This window comes from Scomber scombrus, chromosome 2, assembly GCF_963691925.1.
Source record: "Scomber scombrus chromosome 2, fScoSco1.1, whole genome shotgun sequence".
Lineage (NCBI taxonomy): Eukaryota > Metazoa > Chordata > Actinopteri > Scombriformes > Scombridae > Scomber > Scomber scombrus.
The window spans coordinates 6,681,669-6,705,698 of NC_084971.1; the positions used below are offsets into that span (position 1 = coordinate 6,681,669).

General features: G+C 38.5%; 1 pseudogene; it reads left to right on the forward strand.

The window, feature by feature from the left end:
* LOC134000937 (uncharacterized) overlaps nucleotides 1–23,411 on the forward strand; it is a 37,766-nt pseudogene extending 14,355 nt beyond the window's left edge.
* The last annotated feature ends 619 nt before the right edge of the window (nucleotides 23,412–24,030 follow it).

The window sequence follows — 24,030 nt, forward strand, 5'->3', positions numbered from 1 at the left end:
TTAGATTAAATATTTTCCATCAACAGAAATGTCACTGACATTTGTTTCACATTAAACAGGACCTGATTTTAATACCTAAAACATCTAACCTAAACTAGCCGTACACATGAACACACACTCAGACTGTCAGGGATGTCTATCAATTCAGTGGTTAGTAGTAGTGGGAGGAATCCCTTGATTGGCTATTAGTGGTTTTAACACAGTCCTTTACTTAATCATCAGAATTCTGTAGAAAGAAAGAGGAGAAGAAGGAGATAAATAAGGAAACAGGAAGATGGATAAAGAGAGGGACAGGGAGGAGAAAGTGATACTTTCACTGAAAGAGCCACATCTATAAAAACAAGTCACATCAAACTCATCAAGAAACACCAACAATCACAACATGAAAAATGGTAAAATGACCAACATGTGGCATTGAATCAATCATATAATAATATAATAATAATAATATAACAAAATTGCATATAATAAAAATATGTCTAGCATCTATACATTGGTCAACTGTATGTTTTAGACTGACTCGTCACCACAGGAAATGAATTGGAACATCTGACTTTGGAGGGGGCGGGTCAAAAATATACTTGCAGGTATTTTCCTACAGAGTTACTAATAAGTACTTTACTGTATGTGCCATTGCAGAATGCTGGTTTGATCATTACTGTCAAAATCCCTACCAGCAACACACTGTCCAAATTGTTGTTTAAAAAAAAACCCCTAATGTAATATTTGTCATAATTGGATTTTGATATTTTCCCAAATACATTTTTCCTCATTCTAATAATACAAATAAAACAAATACAATAAAACATTATTTTAAGCTGCAAGAAAAGATCACCTATTAAACATGTGTATTTCATCTGTTAAATTGTTTTACATTTTAATCTTGTTTAATGTCTTTTGTGAAGCATTGTATAACTTTCTCTCCTTAAAGTGCTGTATGAATAAAGTGTATATCATTACTACCCTTGATGTGGTTCTTGTCATCCAACAGTCAAAATGTATCAAAATATCATCTGTTTGATAAAGTTATAGAAATAATCAACCTCCTTAATGTTATAGGCAGATAGGAAATAAATGTAAGAACTTTGTGCTAATTATGCTTCTTCCATTTTACCAAAGGACATTTCAGAGTTCAGCATCATGTTTAATGTAGTATTCATTATTTAAAGTTTTGAGTTGGCTACATTCTCATTTAGATAAATGGTAACAATGAGACACAAAAGAGAACTCATGACTGAGTTTGTCTAGGGACTCCAAATTGTTAAATCATGAGGAGGATGAAACCGTGACCAAATTTACATAAGACCCGCTGCGGAAGTTACAGTGATTGTTGTAGTAATTATTAGTAGTTTTATTTTCATTCATAAGTTTGTCCTTTACAACATCAATAATGTCATTTTGAAATTCTCCAACAGAAGCAGAGCCAACACAGCTCAGGATTGTGCTTGTTGGGAAAACTGGAGTCGGCAAGAGTGCAGCAGGAAACACCATCTTGATGAGAAAAGCCTTTGAATCTAAGCTGTCCACTTCCTCACTGACATCACGTTGTCAAAAGGAAAAAGCAGAGTTTGGTGGACAAACACTGGCTGTTATTGATACTCCAGGTCTGTTTGACACTGGGAAAAAACATGAGGAAGTGGTGACAGAGATCGGGAGATGTATCTCAATGGCTGCTCCTGGTCCTCATGTGTTCCTGGTTGTGATCCAGCCAAACAGATTCACTGAAGAAGAACAAGAAACAGTGGAAATCATTCAGAAGATGTTTGGAGAGCAGGCAGCACGTTACACAATGGCCTTGTTCACCCGTGGAGACGATCTGAAGGAGGAAGGAGTCTCCCTTGATGAATTAATTGTTCAAAATTCAGCTCTTCATAATTTCATCAAGCAGTGCCATGGAGGATACCATGTTTTTGATAACAGAGACAAGGATCCTTCTCAGGTCAGTGAGCTGCTGAAGAAGATCAATGGAATGGTTCAGAGAAATGGAGGAAGATACTACACCAGTGAACTGTTCCAAGAGGCTCAGAAAGCCATAGATGAAAAAATGAAACAACTCCAGAAGAAAAATCCAAATATGACAAATGAAGATGCAAGAAAAAGTGCAGAGGAAGACAACTCATTCATTTCCTTTCTTAAGGCCATAGCTGTTGGAGCTGCTGCTGGAGGAGGTATTGGGTTGGTTGGGGGTCCAGTGGGAGCTGCAGCAGGAGCTGTAGCAGGAGCTACAGTGGGAGCTATAACTGCAGTGGCAAAGAAGGCATGTGTTATTCAGTAAATCTCCAACATGAATTAGCCATGAGCTTTAAACCAATATTAAAACAAAGGTCGCAATTATTTTGAGCTTTTTCACAGATTTGATCATATCTACCAAATGTTTGTTTTCTGTTTAATTTGTAGATTAGGAGCATCTTTACTGCACAAACTATTCTTCTTTATGATTCATTATTCATCATGGCATCAATGGGACACTTTTGAATTATTCAGTCCAAAACAACAACAATATTAAATGTAATATGTAAGCCATTGATGACAAAGGACACACTGCAGTGCTGCACAGTTGCTAGAGGTCAACAGAGGTCATATGAAGTCTGTAATGCTGCCTGGACTCAGAAATCTTTTGTGTTTTCGATCACTTCATTTCTGACTGATCTCTGGCCTGTTTAACTGTATTGGCAGTGTTTCTTAAACTTTTTTAAGAAACTCTGCATTGGAAATTTACAGTTATATTGTCCAGAAAATGACATCATCATGTGCTGACAAAGTAAGAGTTAAAACAAACTTTAAGCAGACACAATGTTGAACAGATATCTCAACCGGTTCTCCTCTCTGTTTTTTTCTCTTTCTCTTTTTTGTATTGTGACGTGTCTGAATACACCAAAAAGTGGCATAGAAATGTAATCAATTACTCCAAACATTATTATTATAATTGGCCTTTTATATAATTTGGCCAAAGTCGCAAACATCCAGAAAGACAACATGATTTCTGCCCTTTTCACAGCCCATCAGTGTACATTGTGTAAAGGCAGTTAGAACCTGGCGCAGATGGAGACAGTCAGCTGTAATATGAGCACACAACTCTAAAAATAAATAGGATTAAGTTGGGCATTACTATTTGAATGATCACCTATTAAATGTAATGTATTGAATTGACTCCTGACTATATTTCTTACTTAATATCTCCATTCAAGAGTGCAGCCTGAGATCCTCTGATAGGTCTCTATTAGTACTTCACAAGTCAAGGCTCTAAACCAGAGGAGAGTTGTACAATCAGAGCACCTCCACTGTAAAATGATCTGAAAGAGATCAGACAAGCCAGCTCTTTATTTTCATTTAAATCTCTCCTAAAACACGTTTTCTTAAACAGTTATATTCTTTGCTTCAACTCAATTTGTTCTCTTTTTATTTCATCTGTTAAATTGCTCTTTATTTGAATCGTTTTGTCTATTATGAAGCATTGTATAACCTGATTTTGAAAAATGCTGCATGAATAAAGTTTTAATCACCACTACCCTTGATGTGGTTCATTGGTACATTGTGGTAATTATGCTTCTGCCATTTCAGAATCCAGAACCATGTTTAGTGTAGCATTAATTATTTAAAGTTTTTAGTTTCCTACATTCTCATTTAGATAAAGGGTTTAAATGAGGCACAAAAGAGACCTCATGACTGAGTTTGTCTAGGGACTCCAAAAACAAAATCACAAGAAGAATGAAACTGTGAACCTGGTTGACTTGGTCTGTCATCCAGAAAATTGGTAACACAGATAGAGGCACAAAAGTAATCAAAGAACACGCAGCCTAATAAAGATTACAGCTCTGACTCCTCTGAATAAATGTTATATAGTTAATGAAACCACCTCTGTTAACTGAGGAACTTAATGCCACATTTTAAAAGTAAGAAGAGCAGTACAGTCAGGGGTCATGTATACATGGACAGATGTTGGGACATTTTTCATACAAATGATGAGTACAAATTCACACAGATGATTATAAAGAAGAATTATTACATGCACACTCATACTAGTTTTATAGTGCTTTCAAAAATAAATAATAAATAAATGAAATAAAAACGAGTTCAAAGCATCTTCTGACATCTTTACTTCAGACATGTATATATGGAACATTTTCAGTGACTAAATAAAAATGAATCAAACTCAGAAAAAAAATAAAATACTGTTGCTCTTTTTAAAAACAGTATTATATGAAATTTTTTTTCAAAACCTGTAGAACAGCTTATTGTGTCTATTTATCAAATTTAAGCACTGTAATAAAAAACTGACATTTTTTTTTACTTTGGTGTTTACTAACACAAATATAACTATTATAATATTCTCATTTTGCTTTTATCATAACACCAACAAATGATGTGGTTGTCTGGCATCCTATCATCCCACCATGATAAACAGGCTACCATCACCAACACCTGCTATAACACTGTTGACCAGCATTACATCACAGTATCCAGCATGTGCTATATACAGCAGGGTGTCCATACCTGCTTGTAATGCACAGATCACTTTGTGTTCACCTGAAGTGAATCTTCACTACTGCTTGTTGTCTGTGTGTTGATCTTTGCTGCTCTCTGCAGGATCACTGCAGAACTGTGAGCTCTGTTCAGCTGCAACCTGATGCTAAAGACAGTGTAAAGAAACAGCTACGAGAAAAAGCAATCACACTCATAATGATCGTAACTGACAAAGAAGTTGTTATGTACACAGATTAACACCTGGTCCACAAAATACTCAAATATTTACAGTTGAATCAAAACACATTTTAGGCATGAACTTTCTTCAATATACATTTTGAATAGCATTACAAAGTAAACAACCAGAAATGTGTATGTTTAAGTGTGCATCTTACTTTATAGGGCACGAGCTAACCCTGTGACAAATGATATCACATGTTAACCTTTCAGATCCTCTTGTTCTTCAGCAGCTGCTTCATGCAGACTGAAAAAGTGATAATCAACCATATAATTTGTCCATGTGATATCTGATCTGTTTAGGACATGTCTCTGTGGTTTCTCTGTTTGACTTGACTATGGTTTAATCGTCTAGAGACTAAATGTTCTTGCAAACCTCTGACTCTTCACTTTTTAGTTTAAGGTAGTTTGTACTTGCTGACAGTACTTCTACAGGAACCCTGCATCTCTTTAGCTGCAATATAGCACCACTTACTGGCTGTTTGTGAGATTAAAAAATGATTAAATCTAGTCTTCTAAATCAAGATAATGTCCCTGTTTTTATCTGCTTTGTCTGTTTTAGTCATATACTATTGATATTGGTTTGAGTGTTAATTAATGTGCACAGTGGTGATGAAAGAAGTACTCGGATACTTTAAAAAAAATGCTAATTCCACAGTGTAGAAATACTGAATTAAAAGTAAAATTCTTGAATTCAGATTTTAAAAGTACATTAGTAAACATCATGGTGACTAAATATACCACTGTTTGAGAAATAATGTACTTATTCTTGTGCTTGGAGTTTCATTCTGAGTATTAACCTCATGGATGCACCAAGAGGACTGAACACAAGATGGCAACCTCTTCATTCAGTAAAAGTCTTACAGCTTCCTCAGAGGTTTAAGGACCATGGAGCATGAACATTAGAGTTAATCTGTGAGTGAGTAAACTGACTTCATCCTGAACCCCTTGCATAAAAATCTTTTTATTTTTATTTTTATTGGACCTAATGGTTCAAACTGAGTCATTTTCAACTAATATACATAGTCATGTTCTAGTGTTTGTGACACCAGAGTATATTCATAATTTTTCAGCTGTTGGTGGCTGTGGCCACTATGTTACAGTCACCTCACAGTCCAGTACTGTTACTGGGGGGGTTGATCAATCGTGATGTCACAGGTCAGCCAAATATTTGACAATAGCGCACAAAGAAAAACGGTGGTCCTAAATCACCATGTGACATCTTGTGGACTTTCACTTGCAAAATTGCCACAAGCTGAGGATTTGAATTGAATGTTTCTGTATATGTTTTCCTCTTTTGTAATTCCTATTTTGTTTTGTGCAGTTTCAGTATACTGTTTATTAGTTAATAAGTATAAAGCTGCCACTGTTAGATTTATAGATTTATATGGGCAATCGAGAAAAACAATATATATGGACAACTGAGATGAGAGAAATGCAAAAGATAAGGAATGAAGGAAACACAAAAAGAGATTCCTCTAAGGGGGTTCATCTGTTGCAGAAGCAAACACAAACAAATGAACTGGAACACAACTGCCAGTTTCAGTTTGCTCAGACAATGGTAGAACCCCAGCCAGAATGAAAAAATCAAATGCCCCAGTATTCCTCAAAATCGAAACAGGCACCTTCTCATCACTTCCAACCATGGACATAAAACCCTTCCTGATGAATGGCTGATAAGACTCCCACTCCCACGTACGACCAGTGTCTTTTTCATGGAGTCAAACTTAACCTTAGGAGTGACAGCTTTAGGGACGGGCGCAGCTAGACCAACCCCTTTCACATGCTCCTTGGCTCGCTTGGACGTCAGCAAATGACAGTCTACCTTCCAGTGTCTTGTGACAGTAATTACAAACTTTTTCTAAATCACGTGGACTGCTGCCATCATTACCTTCACTTGAAAACGTTTTACCATACTGGCCAAATGACTCCTCATGCTATCCCTAAAACCCAGGCGGGGAGTTCCGATCCTCTGAAATGAGGCCAACGCGGAAGTAACTTAAAACTGCATTCTATCAAAAGGCCACCAGGGGGCGACCGTTTTGGTGTCAAAAGGACTTCCGTCTCTATACAAGTCAATGGAGAATTCACCAACTTCTCACTTGATTTCTAACCTCAGTAAACGTTTTCAAAATGTGTTTATGGTCTCAATCGCTAGTCTAAAGCCTTCTTCAATGCAGTATGATGTTCATTTGTGAAATTTTGGCCTCCCTGATTTTATATTAGACTATAAAGCAAGGTATGCATTAAGGTGTGGCTACGTCGTGATTGACAGGATGATTGGTTCACAGGTTCAGGAGGGCGCCTCTTGCTCCTCCTGATGCCCATATAAGTAGAATCTGTGTTTTTATTTAATCTCGGCATGCACCTGAAGTTTTCAAGATGGCGCTGCTCAGATCCGAAACTATTGGCTTCCGAGCAGCAGTCCACAAACCAATGGGTCACGTCACGGATGTTACGTCCATTTCTTATATACAGTCTATGCTAAAACCACAACAGGCACGGAACTCTTCAAAATCCCTTCATTAATTAATTTGAATTAATTAATTGTTTCTCCTAAGGAAGTGGTGCCCTGACTAACAAGAGCTTAATTATTAAAAAATCCATAATTTCGCTACACCTCCGACTAGGTAATTTTTCGTGGGAGACAATGGCTATGCAAGAGGACCAGTAAAACCGATGTCACAAGCCTGTTAATCCTTACGCTGCCTCCTATTGCTTTATTTCATTTTGCAGATGGTCTTAGTTTACTTTCATTTAGGTATGACAGTTTGGGCTGGGGTAACAACTTTCTTGGTCAGTCTACTTTCACTTCCTGTTCGCAAAACTAACGCATCAAGTTTCCCACTACATCTTTCTTTTTCAGATATCATGTCTACACATTTTAAAAATATCTAGCAGCAAGTTCATTCAATGGCCATAGGTTCATATAATGCACAACTTATACAAATCATTGATTGATATAACACTTGATTAAATACAGAACACAATAAGTGATACACTTAACACTACACACTACACTTACCTGACAGTTAAATGTTACTGTTGCAGATGTTCATTTGCAAATTGAGATCTTACGCACAAATATATAACAAATAAAATACGATGCATTATTATTAATTAAACTATCTAGCATTATATAAGAATTAAAAGCTCTATCCTGAACACAAATTGAACATGCTGGTAAAAATTTAAGGAGAAAGAACTGTTTATTAAGGAGCTGAGCAGAGTGCTGCTAAAATACACACTCCTTATGAGAACAACTCTGCTCTCCTCCTACAGGGTCACTATACCTTTCCCCACAGGTAAAGTGTGAATGCAGCACATAGCCTATGGGAAACATCATGGTATATGCCAAAAACAAATACAGGAGAGGGAAGGGTGGATTTTTACTGCTGTCATCTCAGTGCATTGACACTGGAGTCATTATGGCCTTCCTGACAGTTAGCCTTACACTTTCATTTTGTGCATCACACACTCATCCATTCCACTCGATGACACCACAAATACACATAGGGTGCAGCACGTTTCATACTGAGGTAACAACTTCCTTGGTCTGTCTACTTTCACGTCTTATTTGTATAACACAGTTTCCAACCACGTCTTCCTGTTTCAGATACAGAGCACATTTTGAAAATATCTAGCAGCAAGTTCATTCAAAGGCCAAAGGTTCATATAATGCAGAGCTTATACAGATCAGATATGTACAATTGATTAAACAATTAAGTACAGAACACAATTAGTGATACATTTGACACTACACACTACACTTACCTGACAGTTAAATGTTACTGTTGCAGATGTTAAATTGCATATTCAGATTTTACTCACGAAATATAGCAAATAAAATATGATGCATTATTATTAATTAAACTACCTAGCATTAAAAATCAAAAGCTCCACATGGAACACAAGTTAAATCCATATATATGTATATGTTAATCCATATATATATACATACATAAGTACACTGTGTTAATAATACCTGTGTCACTCTTCATTTTAAAGTAAAAAATTAAATACTCTACTGTGTGGTTTTAATAGTTTCATTTTTTGTGTACTTTTGTGAGCACAGCTAATACTCACATTCCAGAATCAAATCAAGACAGAGCTTAGCTGGGCCCCCCAAATCACTAAACCTGCTCCTGCCAGTGCTCCATTGTGTGTTATTATTAACGTCATGTCTTCAGTAGTGGAGAGCAGCCTCCTTGCTGCACCATTAGTTCCGGGGGAAAGAGTTTGTTGTACAAAACACTTCACCTCAGAGTTAGTTTAAGTTGTTTTATGCTGCAGGGTGTGATGGTTCAGCTAGTATCTGTTAATGCAAGAGTTCGCTGCTCTGAGTGACGGAGGAGAAAGTTCACAATAAGTTTAACATTTGTCTCACAAAGGTTGTTATTTAATCATCAAATAAAAATAGGTTGTCTCTGCTGTTTGGGCTTTAATTGAAGATTAACTGTGAGACACATGGATGTATTGACAAGATAACTGTAGACTGTCAGTTGAGTTTCTCCTTTTTCGTTCTGTCAGCATCATGTTACTAATTAACGTTTAGGAAATCAATTTTTGATATTTTTGAATTGTGTAGATATATGCTATGAATTGGCCACTGCTAAAATATCACATAAGGGGATTAATTACTTTGTTGTTTGTTTCATATAAATATGTGTTCCTATGTGTAACAATCTGAAAGCAGTAAGCTTGTTGTGTAATAAGAATGCATGAAGACAGTTTACCCTGAAGTGTAAGTAAATAGGTAGATTCTGGATGTTGACACGTCCCACTTGCATAGGTTAAAGGTTTATTATTAACAGGAGAGCGGGGTCAAACATTCAGTCAGAGCCCTGACCATCCTTTGTTAAACAATGCAGAACTAACCATAAAACCCCCACAGGAGGTCTGGTGATTGTGTAGTTTCAGAAGAACTAACCATGAAACCCCCACAGGAGGTCTGGTGATTGTGTAGTTTCAGTTAAGGAGGTCACAGGAAGATCACATATCCTGGACTGTGAGAAGATGGAGGATGGAGTCAGATCAACAGCCAATCATGAGACGACAGCACCTCACACATTATATCTGATTGCATTTTTGTATAAAGGGGTCAGGGAAAGGAGAGGAGTCGGACTTCATGAACTGACACACACTGTTGTTCATCAGGGACAGGAAGATCTCGACCCAGAGCTCTGTATGTTTTATTCATTTACTGCTAAATAAAATAGCCTGTGAGACCACTCATCTTCTCCTATCCTTTCATTTAACGAACGCACAGACTGAGCTAACACATAGCGTATGATTTAGCAAGTAGAATTAGCTCAAGTTTCAACAAAATGGTGACCCTGACTGACGTGATCGGAAGGAGAAGTGACGGACCACAGCAGGAAATTGAACGACAACAGACAACTGACGTGTGGTGACATCAATCAGCGGCCGCAAATAAAAAGGTAAGCAGACGCCTGTTTTATCAAAAGTTCTGCAATTGGATATACCAAATTGAGTGTTGTCATTATACTGCAAGTGTCTTAGTAAAAGTGAATGAGTAAAACATAGAATAAAAAGGGTAGGTTAATAGGTATACAACGCACAGGTTTAAACACCTTTGGGTTTTTTAGAAGACCCATGAAAGCAGGAGTGTGTTGATGGGTTTGAGTCCCTTGGACTTAGAGTCCATAAATTCTAACACATTGGCCACGTGTGGGTTTAAACACCCTTTTAGGTGAAATATCCTAAACAAAAGCAGGGCAGACACGTACGGAAATTAAAGAGAGGGGTTTAAAGACCGTTGGGGTTATTTTCCTCATAAAAGCAGCGCTCTCTATTTATCATTTTCAGTTGTATGAAAATGACTGTTATATGTGTTTAAGCTGACGAAATAAGGTTGTTCAGCATAGGGAGATAGAAATTGAGTAGTGTCTCAGAGAGGACACTCGGGGGTGTCTCAGTGAGCAGATAAGCCAGCAGTGGCTGAAAAACTCGCTGAAAGGTCAGTTGCTCGGGTGAACTCCATACAAACTGACTGGCCACTGAGGGTTAACTCTGATCAAGTTCTAAAAGGGAGTAAAGATTAATTCCGGGTCCGTTCGGTATAGACCGATAAAAGCGCTTAGTGAGTGGAGAACTCACTCTTTTTGTTTCTTGTAGGTTGTGGGTTGTTGTTAAAAGTTTTTGTACTGCTGGAAGTGTGTGTGAGATAAGGCAGTTCACATGTGTGTGTGATGCAGGAGTGCTTGTGCCCCCCTCTTTTTTCCTGATCTGTGTGTGTGTCTGATATCCTGAGTGTTAGGGGTTGTATGTGGAAGAGAGAGACCACTTGTTGTTCTTATTGTTTTTTGTTCTTGAGACAAACTATGTTTAAAACCAGTGGTGTGTGAAAGTTTCTTGTTGTTTGTTTATGAAATTTTGTGTTGTTTAAAGAATTGGAAGGGTTTGAATAGCGAGTATCTTTTGGTGGGAAGAGCTGAAACATTTTTGATTTTTAGAATACTCTGTTGTATGTGGGAAGTAAAAAATACAGAGTACACCATACAAGTGGTGGTTAACTTTAGGTAGATACTTTTTGCCATAGTGTTCACATTATATGGATTTAGGAATTCTTAAAATTATTCAGAGTAAAAAAGACATTTTCAAGATTTCTGGTTTAATCTATCGCTAGTAATAGGGTATTTAATCCTGATTGATAAGTTTTAATTTTACTTTGGCTTCCGGTTATTCTTTGTAGTTTTAATAGAAGACTTTCATTGAAGAACAATTATTTTGGGGTTAGATGTAGGATTATTATTGTTAGGACAGTAATATAGTTGACTGTGAGAGGTTTGCCACGGGTGCTAATAATAGTTGTCAGAATAAAGTTCAGGGCACAGTAGAAGTTATGTATGGAAAATATGACAGCATAGTGATGCAGTTTTTTGCCTAAGTGATAAATAAATTTGAGGTTATTAAAAGTGGGAGAATTGATTATGTGTCGCTCAAAACTTTGAGATATAAGATGGGAGAAAGGTTGTAAGATAATATTAGCTAGAAAACTTAGAAAACTAAAGTATGTGTTTATAAGAAGGGTAATGGTAAATGGTTAAGGAAAGTGAAAGGTTGAAGCTGAAGGAGCAGACAGAGACAGGGTTGTAAAAGGATATAAATGGTTTGAGAATGTGTATTAGAGTGTTAAGGAGGTTGTTTCATTGTGTCTAGATGGTACAAATGATAGAATTGAACAGATGACACTTAGGGTTTCTGTTGATGAGGTGAAGTTATGATGATGCCTTTATGTGATCATATAGGAGAGAATAATCCACATACATAAATGACCTTAGCCTGTGCAGCCGTAGAAATGTCACAGAAGGAACCAAGCGGTCCCAGTAAAGCAGGACCCTTTGCTCCATCATACCCTATATTGCCCATTGCACCTCCCCATGTACAGCACAAACACAGATGTATCATGACAGGAATGCCAAAGTCCGTTAAAGAAGCCATGGAAGGCAGCCCTGATATCCCAGGTTGTTCCACAGAACAGTGGGAAAACACTTGACACACCATATGAAAAGACATAGGGTAAAATTAGATGCAGATAAACAGAATACTGAGTCAGCTCACATACAGCTGTTGAAATTACAATTACATGATGCTAAGAAACAGTTAAATGATGCATAGAAAAACACGCAAAAACCAGCCAACCAAATAGTTCAACAGCCCCAGCCACCGGCCGGTTCCCCAGAATTATATCCAATGCCCAGTTGGGTACAATATCCATACCAGGGGTGGTGTCGATCCAGTATATGGATGACATTCTCTTGGCTGCTCCTGACCATGTGTCGTGTCTGGAGGCCACAAAATCTTTACTCATGCGACTATACCACATTGGTTTCAAAGTTTCAAGAGCTAAATTGCAATGCTGTCGGCAAACGGTTTCTTTCTTGGGTAGAGTCATATCCGTCACAGGTACAGGTGTGTCCCCGTCTCATAGATCCTCCATCTTACATCATGTTAAACCTAGTACAGTAAAGGACATGCTTTCATTCCTGGGTTTGACAGGTTACAGTAGACACTTCATTGCCTCTTATGGGGAACTCACCTCCCCTTTAAGGGCAATGGTTAACGAACAGGGAATGAGGAATTTGTCAGCCAAATTACACTGGACGACAACAGCAGAGGAGAGTTTTATCTCTCTTAAACAATCCCTGACGTATGCTGCTGATCTGGCCGTTCCTGACTATACAGATCCATTCTTCCTAGATGTTTCTGAAAAATTACACGCAGTAAATGGTGTTCTTTTTCAGAAAAAAGGGGGATGTAGGCAGGTACTGATGTATATAAGTGTTACTCTTGATCCAACAGAGGACAGACACCCGCCATGCACACGACATGCAGCAGGGGTAGCAAAGATTCTCCAAAAAGTAGCACACATAGTCATGGGATACCCACTCACAGTGTTAACAATACATAGTATAGTGGCATTTGTGAATTCAACAGCCTTCACAATGACATCACTAAGACAGACCAGATTAGAAAAAATTCTAAACGCGCCAAACATCACGTTTACACATGAAGGAATCAACATGGCTGATAACATGGGGGAGGGAGAGCCACATAGGTGTGAGGAAAGGGTACAGAGAGATATCAGGGTCAGAGCAGACTTGCAAGCAAAACCAATCACAGACCCAGAAGAAACTTTGTTCACAGATGGGTGTTGCTACAGACACCCCACAGAAGGATTAAAAGCAGCATATGCAGTAATAAGGCAAACAGAAGACGGGTTTGAGGAAGTATTGACAGGCACAGTGGAAGGGAAAGAATCAGCTCAGCTAGCAGAATTACAAGCAATGGTAGCAGCGTTAGAATGGGCAGAAGGGAAGAGAGTGAACATTTATACCGATTCAGCATATGTGGTGGGAGCGATACAGGTAGAATTGAGTCAATGGATCAGAGCAGGATTTTTTACTGCAGCCAAAACGCCCATCAAACATGAAAAAGACATTAAAAGGTTAGCAGAGGCCTTAATGAAACCTGCAGAAATAGCAGTCATTAAGTGTAGGGGTCATGATAAAGCAGAGACCACAGTAGCAAAAGGAAATCAGGAAGCAGACTCAGCAGCTAAAAAAGCAGCAGGGTATACGGCTCAAAACATGATGATACAGACCGAGAAAACAGTGTATGATTTGTTACCGGCATGCGATTTAAACATGTTAATAAAAGAGCAGCAGAAAGCCTCCCCTCAGGAGCTAACAGTGTGGAAAGAAAGGGGGGCTAAGGAATCCGAGGGGGTTTGGAGGTCACCGGACGGTCGACCAGTGTTGCCCCCCGGATTGATAGCGTCCACGCTCCACGAAGCACATGGTCTCACACATTGCGGAAAAACACAGATGCAGAGACATCTGACACATTGGTGGCATCCGTTTTTGCCAGCAATGATCGAGAATCATATCAGAGAGTGTAAAACGTGTACAGAATACAATGTGAGAGCAACAGTGAAGCCGCATGAAGGGAAATTTCCTCTTCCACAAATGCCAGGGCAAGAGATAGTGATTGACTATACTGATATGATTGAGAGAGTAAACGGGTACAGGTATCTCCTGGTCGCAGTGGATGCATACACTGGTTGGCCAGAAGCTATGCCTGCAAAGAAGGAAGACGCAAAAACAGTGATCAAATTTTTGATAAATCACTACATTCCGACGTATGGGTTTCCAAAAAGAATCAGGTCGGATAACGGCACACACTTTAAGAATAAAGATTTGCAGGAGGTAGAAGCAGCGCTAGGACTGAAACACGCGTTTGGAGCAGTATACCATCCGCAATCACAGGGAAAGGTGGAAAGAATGAATCAGTCCATTAAAGGTAAAATAGGAAAAGTGTGTGCTCAAACTAAATTAAGCTGGGTGGATGCTCTGCCCTTAGCCTTAATGTCCATCAGAAGCTCAGTTAATTCAATTACAGGGTTCACCCCTTATGAGCTAAGAACAGGTCAACAGTTTCCCGGACCTGGAGCAGGGGTACAGATGGTAGATAGAGAAAGGGTTCATGTAAGGTATAAGCCATACTATGATCAACTAACAGCTTTGGTTTCAGCTTTCTCGAAACAGGTTGGAGCTGTAAAGGGGGACCCCGAGAGGCAGAGCCCGCCTACAACAGACTGGGTCCTACTGAAAGTCATCAAGCGGAAGTGGTCAGAGCCAAGGTGGACAGGACCATTCAAGGTGGTGGAAAGGACATCGCACGCACTCAGGCTGCAAGGAAAGGGAGACAGCTGGTATCACTGGAGCCAGTGTGCTGCCACAGACCCTCCAATCAGGACTTTAGATCAGATAAGACAAAGGAGGAGTATAGTGGAGCATTGATAACGAATTCTTCTTTTCAGCAGCCTGAGGACAACATTCTGGTATAAGGTTGAGAAGGTTTGAAAATCTTCCGGAAAAGTAGTTTTTCTAGAATCCAATTGAGCAAACTGAGCCAGTTTTGCTTGCTAAAAATAATCAGAAGAGTGTATTAAGATGTATATTGTAGCAGGGGAGCCACACCACAACAGGTGGTGGTGGATAGGAGTGTTTACTATCATATCATGCATTATTGTTATTATGTTGGTGTTGTTATGGGGATCAGCCATGGGGGATCGAAATACAGAGGGGAAAGGGAAACCCGGAAACAAGAGAGCTGCCCAAGGAACGGGGGATTGGTGCCTGAGCAAGTACGGAGGGGTAGAATTGGATTATACGGTAGGAACCAATGTGACGTTCCAATTCGATTTATGCAGTGTAATTGAATGCGGGAAGAATGAAGCACGATGGAAAATGTATGATTTATATCTCTGTGGAAGCAATATGGTACATGAGGCCTGTGTCGAGAGCTTCACCCCAGGGGGAAGCTGGTGTGGAGGGTGGGATCTAGTGTGGCAATTTACAGGGCCACGTTGGGTGCCAACATTGTATGCTGTTAAAGATAAGGGGAAGGTCAGCAAGATTAAGTTTATTAAAGGTCAGTTTCACAGTGATTCTAGGTCCATGAACCCACTGCTTTTGACCATTAACAATCTTTGGGACGACCCCTTTATGACTAAAATTACATAACACCAAAGAGGTTTTACATAGTTTTAGGAGTAGACCTACAAGGAAAAGATTCTGTGGGTTTAATTAAGGTTAATCTTCTCCCTCCTCCACCTGAAAGCAAAATCAAAACATCTACTAGTGCCACTGAAATAGAGCACAGGCAGAGAAAGGGAGTAGTACAAATTGATTATAGCAAATAAGACCCGGGATGCAGTAGCAGGTCTCTCAGAACAGCTGGCAGCCACCTCATTGATGACAGTACAGAATAGAATGGCATTGGACATGTTATTAGCAGAAAAGGGAGGGGTCTGCTCCATGTTTGGAGATCAGTGCTGTACTTTCATCCCAAACAACACTGCACCGGATGGCTCTGTAACCAGAGCTCTGGAAGGATTGAGAACCTTATCCTCAGAAATGCATGAACACTCAGGCATCGATAACCCTTTGGAAAGCATCTTGGAATCATGGTTTGGTAAATGGAGGGGATTGATTGTGTCTGTATTAGTGTCCCTAGTAAGTGTAATGGGAATGTTGATTTTATGTGGATGTTGTTGTATTCCCTGTCTAAGATCTTTGTGTAACAGATTGATTGTCACCGCAATTGAAGGAAGGGTTCCTCCTCCTTACCAGATGCCACAGTTGGAGATGGAAGTGATGGCGTTGGTGGCGGGGGAAGGATATCGGTTTGAGGATGAGGATGAAATATGAATATGTTTCGTGGTCTCATGTTTATGAGACCAAAAGGGGGAATTGTAGATATATGCTATGAATTGGCCACTGCTAAAATATCACATAAGGGGATTAATTACTTTGTTGTTTGTTTCATATAAATATGTGTTCCTATGTGTAACAATCTGAAAGCAGTAAGCTTGTTGTGTAATAAGAATGCATGAAGACAGTTTACCCTGAAGTGTAAGTAAATAGGTAGATTCTGGATGTTGACACGTCCCACTTGCATAGGTTAAAGGTTTATTATTAACAGGAGAGCGGGGTCAAACATTCAGTCAGAGCCCTGACCATCCTTTGTTAAACAATGCAGAACTAACCATAAAACCCCCACAGGAGGTCTGGTGATTGTGTAGTTTCAGAAGAACTAACCATGAAACCCCCACAGGAGGTCTGGTGATTGTGTAGTTTCAGTTAAGGAGGTCACAGGAAGATCACATATCCTGGACTGTGAGAAGATGGAGGATGGAGTCAGATCAACAGCCAATCATGAGACGACAGCACCTCACACATTATATCTGATTGCATTTTTGTATAAAGGGGTCAGGGAAAGGAGAGGAGTCGGACTTCATGAACTGACACACACTGTTGTTCATCAGGGACAGGAAGATCTCGACCCAGAGCTCTGTATGTTTTATTCATTTACTGCTAAATAAAATAGCCTGTGAGACCACTCATCTTCTCCTATCCTTTCATTTAACGAACGCACAGACTGAGCTAACACATAGCGTATGATTTAGCAAGTAGAATTAGCTCAAGTTTCAACAATTGAGATAAGAATTTATATTTTTATTTATTGGGAGTGAGGTTCCACTGGTTTTTTTACATCATGGGATTTTATCTACCTGGAACGCCAAAGTACAGACTATGTACGGGAAACACTGTAATAGTAAAACTATATCAATGTTGTGTTTATTTGCCATAGATGTCATTTAAAACATTTTAGTGATATCCTAAAGTCTCGTTCAGCGTCCTCTATTTAAATGTAATTGTCCCATAAGAAGAATTTCTTTACCTTCATATTATTTGAGATTTGCAGATTAAACATTTGTTGCAGTAGGTTGTCTGTAAACTGCAACTACAACATATGACATTTAAGGGATAGTGTATAGTGACCCCAACACACTCCAGGGTGTTTCATCAATATCAATTTGTACATACAGTAGATCAAAACTCCACCCAAAGGAGTTGTTCTTCACCAAGTTTCTGTAAGGCACAGATGGGGAGGAGACTAGAAGCAGCTTATAATTTGGAGATGAGATGAAAATGAAACTACTCAACAGCGAGACATCAACAGTGACAGGACTTCACAAGATCAACTGCCTGAAAAGGACAAACATGGCCAGCAAGCTTGCTCAGCCCAGTAAGTACAATTATAATTCTACCACTCATGGCATGACCTGTCATACTTTTCTCCAAATATCAGTCGACAGAAAAGCAAACAACTCAATCTCTCTAAAATACTGACAATATAATATTCACTCAGTCTGCGCACTGAATCGACATTATTCATTGTTATATGGTAGTCAGCATACAGTTATGTCAAAAAGAAAATCCAAGTCAGTTGACTGTGAAGACGAGAGCCAGTGGCATCTTCTATCGCAAATGTTAACAAGACCAGCACAGACCTGCTGACAACGAAGGACAAGCCGGCAGAAGAAGCTGGAGATGGGGTTAACAGCTCAACAGCTCGACCTCTCTTATTTGTGCATATAAACTTTGGAATACTGTACATCACTCTGCAAAGTACACCGTATCCAGCTTGGCATGAAGTTTTATGTGTTCATTAATCGATTATCATATCTAGCCTATAGATGTCAGTCCTCTGTCAGTGTCCCCCTCCCCCATAAGACATGATATAATTCGCACAATGCCACTAGACAATTAGACAGCAACAAGTCAAGTTTTATTGCCTTGGAGAATGGCAGGTTGGTTGTACATGACAGGTACGACAGGTGTGCACCACTCGTAAAATTTGTTTGTACCTAAAAGAAAATCCAAAATACAAGAAAATTGGCGAATGCGGCAAATCCTCGTAAATCACTCGTACGCATGATTTAAGAACGAATCTGTGCGTACAAGTGTTTCTTGCATCTGGCCCATTGTCTTATTAAACTCAGTTGTAAAGAAGGACCTACTGTATAAAGCAGATGTAAATGTTTTCATCTTATATCTAAATATGAGTTTTTGCACAGTCCAGGAAGGTAGAAACATTACCACAATTAATCAGTTAGATATTTTTTTTGTGCAGAAGTGAATTGATGATACAATTATACAATACAATACAATTATAAGCAGGTTGGAGGTAAATGCGTACAACCTCCTGTGGTTGTGAAAGTATGATTGTTTTTGACACGTTTAAGATCATTAGTTAACTAATTAATTAATTAGTAATGATTGTTAAACGTTAGTTAATGATAAATGAAGACCCAAAGAACTACAGAGTAATTTTAAAATGAATTATGATACTGCTGTATTTGTGGCAGTACTGTCCAGTTTGAAATCTTAACTTATACAGATACTTATAGTTCATGTATATAGAGAGAGAAACATGAAAGACTTTTATCTGTGCAGTGTTAAATAATACAAATAGATCTGCAATAAATACCAGAATGTACGTTGTTGATTGTGTTCTAGTGGACTGTTGTTTCTGGCTCTTCTTATTTCAGAGTCTCTCTTATTTACTTTTTCAGATTCCCATTTTACTTATGAAACATGTGATGACATTTCTTTTCTAAAGAATGTTTTGTTCATTAAAGTATTTTTGGGTTTCGTCAACATGAAAATACGTAGTTGGTTTACTTCCTCCTTTAGAGCTCTTTGTGGGGAATTTCCACCCATGAAAAAACGCTGAGAAAAAAACAGCCAGTGTGACTGAAAGGATTTTTAGTCTTATAAAATGACTGTAGACAATGTGTGCTTTTCCATGATGAAAAACCTAACTACTTGGTGTTTTTGGTGGCAAGTTGGTGAAAGTGTTCATCAAAATTACTTGGGGGGGAAAAAGAAATGTGTATATGAAATTGTGTATTTTGATATATATCAGTTTTTAAGTAAGTAATTCAAATGTTGAATTCCAAAAAGAGTAAATGCACACTGTCAAGGTACAAAAGTTAAAAAGACTCATTACAAACAAGACAAGACAAACAGCTGGTATAGTGTGGCCTTGTTTTTGTGCCCCATTAGTGAGCACAGTGTTATGTCCGGCTCGTTTAAGAGCATAACAAAGAATGGCAATAGCTCAAATTAAAGAAATAATTTATTAAAGATAACAAATTCAATAACCTAGGAGTTTTAAAGTAAAAAAAGAACATGAACCAAGGCTACATCCAACACTTAAAAAAACAAAACCGAAACCAAAATGGAGTACCTGAAAGGCTCCGGCCTTCCAGGAGGGCGAGAGAGAGGAATCCATCTTGAAATCACCTGCTTTATAAAGGCTCCCAACAGGGGACCTCAATCCCTCGATGAGGTCGGAGGTACCAGACCATCTGGGAAATCTGGGAGGAGAGAAGCAAAGGCAGACCAACCTAGTAACTAAGCCCTAGAGAAATGGTGTATGCATGGTTTTTGTGTGTATGTGTTGTTTATGCATGTAGCCTCAGGGCTGCTTATGTGTCCCAGTGTCTTTGGTATCAAATGGTGTTTGAGAGAGTAGTATTGCTAGAAGTGTAATGACAAAAATCCAGTTTTTAACTTGGAGAAAATAAGATTTCTGATCTGTCATGCCAATAAAGCTTAATTGAATTTGAAAAAAAAGTTTGTCCTTAACAACATCAATAATGTCTTTCTGAAATTCTCCAACAGAAGCAGAGCCAACACAGCTCAGGATTGTGGTTGTTGGGAAAACTGGAGTTGGCAAGAGTGCATCAGGAAACACCATCTTGATGAGAAAAGATTTTGAATCTGAGCCGTCCTCTTCCTCACTGACATCACGTTGTCAAAAGAAAACAGCAGAGTTTGGTGGACAAACACTGGAAGTTGTTGATACTCCAGGTCTGTTTGACACTGGGAAAAAAGAAGAGGAAGTGGTGACAGAGATCGGGAGATGTATCACAATGGCTGCTCCTGGTCCTCATGTCTTCCTGGTTGTGCTCCATCTGAAGAGATTTACAAAAGAAGAAGAAGAAATGGTGGAAATCATTCAGAAGATGTTTGGAGAACAGGCAGCAGATTACACAATGGCCTTGTTCACCCATGGAGACGATCTGAAGGAGGAAGGAGTCACCCTGGATGAATTTATTGGTCAAAATCCAGCTCTTCATAATTTCATCAAGCAGTGCCATGGAGGATACCATGTTTTTGATAACAGAAACAAGGATCCTTCTCAGGTCAGTGAGCTGCTGAAGAAGATCAACGGAATGATTCAGAGAAATGGAAGAAGATACTACACCAGTGAAATGTTCCAAGAGGCTCAGAAAGCCATAGATGAAAAAATCAAAGAACTACAGCAGGAAAATCCAAATATGACAGATGAAGACGCAAGAAAAAGTGCAGAGGAAGACAACTCCTTTATTTCCTCCGTTATTGCTGCTATTACTAAAGCTGCTACTGAGATCCTCAAGGAAGCTTTAACCATTGCAACAGAGAAAGCTATAATTGAACTGAAAAAGAGGGCATGCATTATTCAGTAAATTTACAATATGAATTAGCTATGAGCTTTAGATCAATATTAACATGTAAATACAGGGAATGTTTGTGTTGTGAAGCATCTTTGAGTACACCAAAAAGTGGCATATAACTTTGAGCTGTTATTATCATTTAATTTAACCATTATTGCTATAATTGGCCTGTTATATAATTTGTCTAAAGTTGCAAACATCCAGAAAGACAATATGATTTCTGGACCCATGATGGGCGTTCTATGATATATAGGCAGTTATTACTTTTACTTTTTTGTAAACTTTAAGAACATCATTTTGTTGCTTGTTATAGTGATAGCTATCACACATCACTGACAGTTACAACTCGATGTCATGTTAATGTGATTGGACCTAAGTGAGCACACACAGGAACTGCTGACATACTGTACACTGCTGCATACTAATATTTATATATAATATAATATAACAATATAACAAACAGAAGCAATCACAATCAAAAACCTACATATTCTTATTTCATCTCTTTTCTCTGAATATATCGCACTAAACTTCAGTGTTCCTGGAGTCAATTGTGAGATTGAATGGGTCTCTTCAACTAAATTAGAAAAACTGATTTATAATCTTTGTTTTCAAAATGTCAGTAAATATGAGCTTTGCTAAAGACGACAGAAATGTGTACTCTGAACAGATGTGGAGGAAGGAAGACTGAAATGTTTATTAGGTAGATAGAAGTGTGATCTAACAACACAGAACTATGTTGACATTTTTACTTGATGTATCCCATGTATTTTTTTATTCCAGCATGTTAATAAATATGAATATGACAATTGATAATCTGTATTTAGTCCTTCACTGTTAAGACAATCCAGTGTTCCTTGTGTAACCCACACACACAGCTCACAAATCACACATTTGCCTCAGCAGCCTTTACAATCAGTAAGGCAATACAACATCATTAGACCCTTATTTTGAAAAAGGAAATACTCATTGAAAAAAATTGAGGAAACAAGAAGAACAGCAGAGGAGGGTTTCTTCTTCCAGGACAGACATAGATGCAATAGATGTTAGTACAAAATAAACCAAAAGACAAAATCCAGCATGAAAATAGGAAGAGAAAAAGAAAGAGATGAAAGAGAGATAAAGAGGGAGAGAGTCATACAGCTTGGACACTATGCAATAATTATCAGAACTATTACAATGATCTTGTTGGCAGGACAGACAAGGTTTTTACTTAGTAAACTTAATGAGAAAATATTATAGTAACAGGTAGAAGGACCTCAAGTTATCAATTAATAAGAGACCAGCTGGATGGTCAAAGCAAAAAGATGAGTTTTAAATTTTGATTTAAAGGACTCATCAGTGTCAGCATGTTTTATGTCAACAGGGAGATTATTCCAGAGAAAGAGGTTTGATTGACTTCTTTTGAACTCTGGGGACTCACAGGAGCTCTCTTAAAGACCACTTCAGCAGGCAAAAGAAGTCCAAAATTTGAAATAACTAAACTAAACAAGAAACAAGAAGCTCCACTCTGATTCCACAAATATATTATAATATATTAATGTATTTCATTACAATCGTAATGCTGTGTCATTTTCAGAGTGTGACCTGAGAGTGGTGCTGGTGGGTCAGGAGAGAGTGGGGAAGAGTTCAGCAGGAAACACCATCCTGGGAAAGAAGGAGTTTGACTGTAAGTTAAGTAGCACACCTGTGACACTGAGAAGTGACAAGAGAGAAAGTTTTGTTCTGGATCACAGAGTCAGTGTGGTCGACACTTCTGGGCTCTTCAGCACTGAGCTGAGTGAAGACGAGGTGAGAACAGAGCTGATGAAAGCAGAAGAGCTGAGCTCTCCAGGTCCACACGTCCACAAGATTCACTGAACAAGAACAGAAAGGTCTGGAGACACTGAAGATGATGCTGTCCCCTGCAGTCGCTAATCACACCATGGTGCTGTTCACTTATGGAGACCGACTGGAAGATACCAACATAGAGCAGTTCATCAGAGAAGATGAGAACCTGAAGAAGCTAAAAATGTAGAAATGTAGCGGCCAGTACCATGTGTTCAACAACAGAGAGATGGGAAACACTGATCAGGTCAAAGAGCTCTTTGACAAAACTGATTCCATCTGCAAGGAAGAATATTTCACTCTCCAGCCCAGTGATATGAAAGTAAGCAGGTTTTTGTGTACAGTGCTCTGTAGCACTCACTAGATGTCAGTCCTAACTTTCATAAAGTCATAATTATTTACACTCCAAAGCTTTCTAAAGTGTGCCGCTCATGATCCCACATGTATCATTACACAGGGATCATGTATCAATGGACAGATGTTGGTTGACTGTTCATACAAATGATGAGTACAAATTCACTCAGATGATTATAAAGAAGAATTTGTACATGCACACTTAATAAAATAATGAGTACAAAGCATTTTTTGATGTCTTTATTGCAGACATTTATATATGGAACATTTTCAGTGATTAAATAAAAATTCATCGAACTCTTTTTAAAAACATTGTTATTATATGAAGTCCTTTTTAAACCTGTAGAATTGCTTATTGTGTCTATTTATGAAATTTAAGCACTGTAATGAAACCTGGCATTTTCTTACTTTGGTGTTTATTAGCACGCATAAAACATATTATAATATTCTCATTTTGCTTTTATCATAACACCAACAAATGATGTGGTTGTCTGGCATCCTATCATCCCACCATGATAAACAGGCTACCATCACCAACACCTACTATAACACTGTTGACCAGCATTACATCACAGTATCCAGCATGTGCTCTATACAGCAAGGTGTCCATACCTGCATGTAATGCACAGATCTCTACTGTTCACCAGGAGTAAATCTTCACTACTGCTTGTTGTCTGTGTGTGGATCTTTGCTGCCCTCTGCAGGATCACTGCAGAACTGTGAGCTTTGTGCAGCTGCAACCTGATGCTGAAGACAGGTTGGCACGTGTA